The sequence below is a fragment of the Lactuca sativa genome, chromosome 2 (assembly GCF_002870075.4).
Source record: "Lactuca sativa cultivar Salinas chromosome 2, Lsat_Salinas_v11, whole genome shotgun sequence".
Taxonomy (NCBI): Eukaryota; Viridiplantae; Streptophyta; class Magnoliopsida; order Asterales; family Asteraceae; genus Lactuca; species Lactuca sativa.
The window spans coordinates 208,870,253-208,876,252 of NC_056624.2; positions in this window are offsets into that span (position 1 = coordinate 208,870,253).

Below are 6,000 nucleotides of genomic sequence, written 5' to 3' on the forward strand. Positions count from 1 at the left end.
TCATGGTGGAAATTAGTGAATCGTCATTCACTTACCTTCAAATGTTCTGCAATTTGGGTTACGGCATCCCTCTCCTGAGTTGTAGAATATTGTGTTGGGTCCTAGCCTTAGTATCTCATTTGGGTGATTTACTAAGGACTCAATCAATCAACTAACTTGAATTCGTTTTCTCCCGTTTTGTAGATGTCAAAGTTTGACAACTATGGTCTTCTCAAATCCCGTGGAAAAAGCATTCCACATGAAGATGGTATTCCACGATTCGATCGAGGAACAAGAAATCATGCTTCACTTACTCCACCTCCTCCAATTATTCTCCCTAACCCACAAGTTCAAAGGCTTGAAAAGTTCAAGATCACTCAAGCCCTTTTGGCAAGTAAACATAAAGAAGGAAAGTCGTTGTGTGCACACGTCCTAGGGATGAAGTCACACATTGATAGGTTAAGAATGTTGGGATCCGTTGTCTGTGAGGAGATGGCTGTTGATTGGGTTCTTCAGTCACTTCCTAACTCATATAGTGAGTTCGTAAGAGAGTACTATATGATGAACCGCGACATGACCCTTATAGATCTCACGTATATGCTTATTGCTGCTGAATCAGCAATGGTTTGGCGCAATAGAAATGCAAAGTTGATTGGTGAATCTGCCTTCAAGACCTCTATGGATATAGACGATGGCAACGAAAGACATGCTATGATCGAAAGGTTTGATCATAAGAGAAAGGCAATGTCTAAAGTAGTTCCATGTCATGTTCCAAAAGAGTCAATTTGCTTTTATTGCCAAGAGAAAGGGCATTGGAGACGAAGCTGCCCCATTTACCTAAGAGATCTAAGAGATGGGAGAGTCGAAATGTATGGCTCTAATATAGGTAAAATCCACTAACTAACTCTTTTGAGCTTCTATTCTAGATTCTTAATACATAATGTGATAAGATTACAATTGATGTTTTATAGAATCGAAGAAAAGAAAGGGAGCTTAAAGGAAGAAGTGAGCAGAATCTAACCGTGAAGGAATGGATTTCGATCACAGATTAGATTCTTAAGCTACTACTTAGAATTTGATTGCTAATAAAGATGAATTAGCATAAGTTTTTAAATGAGTTGCATTGTAAGGACAAATTTTACCGCAATAAAATAAATTTTGATTTTATATTATTTATTTATCCTTGCAATGGCGTGTATGAAAAATTGATGTTAAAATGTTTCTATTATTAGCAATAATGGATTTGGTTCTTATTATGTTATTTATGGAAAGTCGAGAATTTACCAAATAGGGGGAGTTTCTCATCGCCCAAGTTTCAATTGGACAGAAACTTGGAATCATGCAACTTGGTTGCACGATGAATGAGAAATTTCATATTTGGAAATTAGACTAATTCATTGACAAAGTGTTAAGTGAAGGACTAGGAGATCGAATACACAAAGTTGCGTGTTGATCAAGTCCACCATAAGAATAACAAAATATTCGTCATGATTTACTAAAGGTTTAGTAAATATGATTATACTTACAAGATTAAGTGTAATTGTGAATTGATTAAAAGGGTTTAAATCAATAGCAAAACGAATAAGAAGAATCAAGTAGGCAGAAAGATAAGAGTTTCTCCATTCTAAGAAGAAGGGAGAGTAGCTTTTATGCTTTATGATAGGTCTTAATGATTAAGAACCATATCTCAATTGATCCTCTAAGTGAGTCTTAGTACAATTGTATGTTTAAGAAGAGGAATCGAGGATTGAAGAAATGGTTAAATCAAGAAGTCAATCATACTTCGTTCCAATAACAAGTCTTAAAGTTAAGATTGTGACATTGAGTGAAAAGTATTAAGAAGGTTTGTAACATTCATCAAATGTGGAAAGTTGTGATGTCTTGGATAAGACAAAGACCAACTAGGTCCAATTTATGAAGTGTTTTGATAAAACTACACTAACTCTTGAATATTTGTTTGTCAAGAAATGTTTATTGACAAGAGAATCTTATATGTCAAGGAGTCAGTGGGAGTCTTAATGGTCTTGAAAGGTTTCAAGAACAAATCAAATAAACCTTATCGATCATCACTAGCACACGAGTTGAGGTTTACAACCTATCGTGTTGACATTATTTTGTTTCTGTGCCAATCCAATCGAGTTAATTATGCATGTGAGTCCTATGAGTTCTCATTTGAATGAATAAAAGGCAAGGACCTTGATCAATGGAAAGTACATTGATAAGAAAATGTGAGTTGCTTAACTACTTGGAAGACATGGTGGGCAGTTGTGCTACCATAAGGCAAGAAATCGAGATTGAGAAAGTTCGATCCATATGAGTTTGAATTTTTCGTAAACTTTGGTTTTGAAAAATTCACATGGATAGGAACAAATACACCGTTTAAATCTAAGTGTCATAAGATTTCCTCCTGCATGAAAATGATTGTAAGGAAATGCTTTCACTAAGAAAGATTTTAAGAAGATAGTGATTGTAAAATTGCATTCTTGAATTCGATTATGGTTACGGTATCCCTTTCCATAATTTAAATTGTGAGGTTTGGCAATTGCTTACACACACATATGAACTATCTATGGCAAAGGTGTATAAGTTCAAGAAGTCTTGATAAAAGATTATCAAAGCATTAAGTATTAGAAACATGGACTTAAGAAATTCAATATGTATTGTTTTTCTGAAAGTTAAGCTGTTTCTAAATATATGTCGAAGCTAGTGGGAGTGTAAGTGTTATGTTTTATAATAATCATCATGATAGTGGGAGCATAAATGTTATGATTGTATGATTATTAAGGCACGTATTGCAAGTTGGCTATATTAATTATAGAATACAAGAGTTATACCTTGCAAAGTCGTAAGGGTTGTAAAGTTGTTTTGCTATAATTAAGGGAGAGAATATTATGCTTCATTTCAAATCTAAAGGATTAGGTTGAGAAATGTTAATAAATTTAGTCAAGGGTACATAGTGTGTTCTTAAAATTTTGGTTATGATTACGGCATTCCTCTTCACAATTCGAATTTTGAGAACATAGCAAATAAAACATTATGCGTCGTGTCCCATACGCTTCGGGTATAGGATCGATTGCAAATGCTTTAATGTTTGACCATTCTAAAATTTTCCAAATGTCGAGCGCATTTAGAGGGAAAAGGGACTAGAATTGGTTTTGACTAAAATAATTAAACAATTATCAAAGGACAATCCAAAGTTTGACGAGGATTGGTCGCTTGTGAGTAGTTGGAAGCATGGTATTGGATGGACCATATCGACATAGAAAAGATTCTATTAAGAATGAGTTGTCATATGGAAAATATGGAAACGTGTCCATATTGAGAATTGGATATTGAAAATCTATGACTAGATTAGAAACTTTTATGCAAAAGGATGTTCAAAGGAAAGTACTTTGAGTGAGAGACATCATATCTAAGGAATTGTCTTGTAACAATCTCCGATAGAGAACTTTGTAATATCATTGGTAATAGTCTTTGTGACGTTGGTGCAGTGACATTACAAAAAGGATCATTGCATAAAGTGTTAGAATCTAGCATATTCTATAAGTGGCAAGTATTTGATATTCTTACACTTATGAAAAATGGATTTGGAAGTTGTGAAATGAGAATGATTGGAAATGTGTTCAATTTGATCTATTTCACAAAGTAAGAACCATAGGTAAACATTGTGTGCATGCTAGGAGCATGGGACAAGTGTAATAATTCAAGTAAGAAGTTGATTAACCGAAACGACAAATAATGAGTAATCGATATGGTGATAAATAAAAGGAGTTTTATTTATACTCAAAGGTTTGAGGCCATATGGGATTAGTATTATTCTTGTGTTTCACATTTGCATGTTTTGACTTCCAGAATAATTGAGTTTATTAAGAATAATCGAATTATTCGAACGGGCCACAATCGTTCATATGTTGGAAGTAGATATGAATGAAGACTGTCGTGAATTGGTGTGTGGATTGTCTAAAAGAGTATTAGACATAAGCAAATGTTTGTTGCAACGTTCATGAGTGCTTATGAATATGATTTGAGCATTGGATTAAACCCACGCTCACTTGGATCACTCCATGAATTGTATCACGAGTGATTGGTGAGACGATAACATCTTATATTCTTGAAACCGAGATGTGTGAGTTGTATCTTGCAAATCGGTTGCACATTGATAATATGTAAACGCACTAGTAACTTGGTGTTATAAAATATTGTTGTGTGTGATTTGGTTAGTAAGTGCAAGCAAGCATTGTATCAAAGTTTATCCGTTCCTTTTATCCAAAGAAGGATAAAAGCGATATCTTTGGGCCCCTCGATGATTTAGTGATGACAAACGTACATGCTCGGCCGGGCTAGGGCTAATTTAATTTGTTCAATTAGTCAGTCGTCATAAATCGGAATCGAGATATAGTACAAAGAGAATGATTTGAAATCATATCTCATATGATATCTAGAATGGAGGAATATATGATCCCTTATCTACGGACACGCGTATCTGATATGATCAGAGTTGACAACGGCTTTGGAAAGCTACGATTGCAGATCAGGATCTGAAGTCATACACATAATAGTTATTAGACTTATCCAAGTGGGAGACTGTTGGATTAGTGTCTAAGTCCATAACTATTTTGGTATGTACTTGACCCGATGGTGCATGGTCCTTTTGGGTTGCCTTCACCAAAACAACTTGATTGGAGAAATAAATTAAGAGAGAGGTTATTATGATTTATTAATATGTTATAAGAATAATATATTAAAGGAGAAATCATATTTGTTTAATTAATATTGGTCAATAATTAATTAAGAATTAATTTTGTAGTCAAATGTAATTAATTAAACTAGAGGGGCTGAATTGTAATTATGTGATAGTTACAAAATAAGGTAAGGATTGTCTTATTAATAGGTTGGACGAATTTAAGGTGATAAGGCCTTAGAATTCGACCATGATAAGGATTCAAGGATTATCTTATGGGTTGCTTGGTGGACAGGCAACTAGATAAGGATAATGACTGAAACCCTATCTCTACACCTATATAAACACCCCTTGACTCATGAATTCGTCTAGACCTTCACTAAGGCTTCTTAGGAACGAATTCAATACCTCCCCTTTCTCCTTATACCTTCTCCATTTGCTCTTGGTGTTTGTAAACCATTAGAGGAGTGACACTTGTGACTCTAAGCCTTCCAAAGTCAATTCAAGGAGGAATTGGGATTGTTATTACTACATAACAATCAAGGTAAAATCTTAAACCTAATTATATGTTAATATCGATTTCCATATGCTAGAATTAGGGTTTATAGTCTTGGATAACTTGCATATACAATAGAGAAACCTAGATCCAAGCATTAGGGTTTGTATGAGCACATAGGATGTCTTGTGACCAAAAACCCATCACTCGCCGAGTCCATGGTGAACTCGCCGAGCCCATGCCTGACTCGACGAGTTAGGTAGTCTGAAAGAGGGAAAATCGCGATTTTGTGCTCTTTTGGTTGTGGGATAGTTACCAAAACGTTTTTTATTGATATAAATCAGATTTTTATGATATTGGGTGATTTTCTTTGCCAAAATTAAAGATAAATTCATATTAGTTAGATAATTATTTCCTTATATGATTAGATTTAATTATTTGGTGAATTATCTTGCAAGAATTTGGACTAGGTCAAATTAGATAACCACCAATTAATTGTTAATTGCCTTATTTGAATTTTGTGATCTGGAATATTCTTGACAAAGTTTGGAAAGGTTTCAAATTAATCCCTTTAGGTTTTATAGTTTAAATTTGAACTTAAAAGTTTTGTTTTTGAAATTTAAATAAGTTAAACCCTAATGTTTTGAAATGTTTCAAAACTTGCCCTCAAGTTTTGGAATTTAAAAATTGATTAAAAGTTTAATTTAGAAATGTTAAATTCTAAAACCCTAGTATTGTTTTGAAAAGTTCAAATCACACCCTTATGGTTTTATTAATTAATTAAGGTGTATAATTAAAAGAGATTTAATAAACCCATAATTTTTGGTTTACGTTTAATTAAATT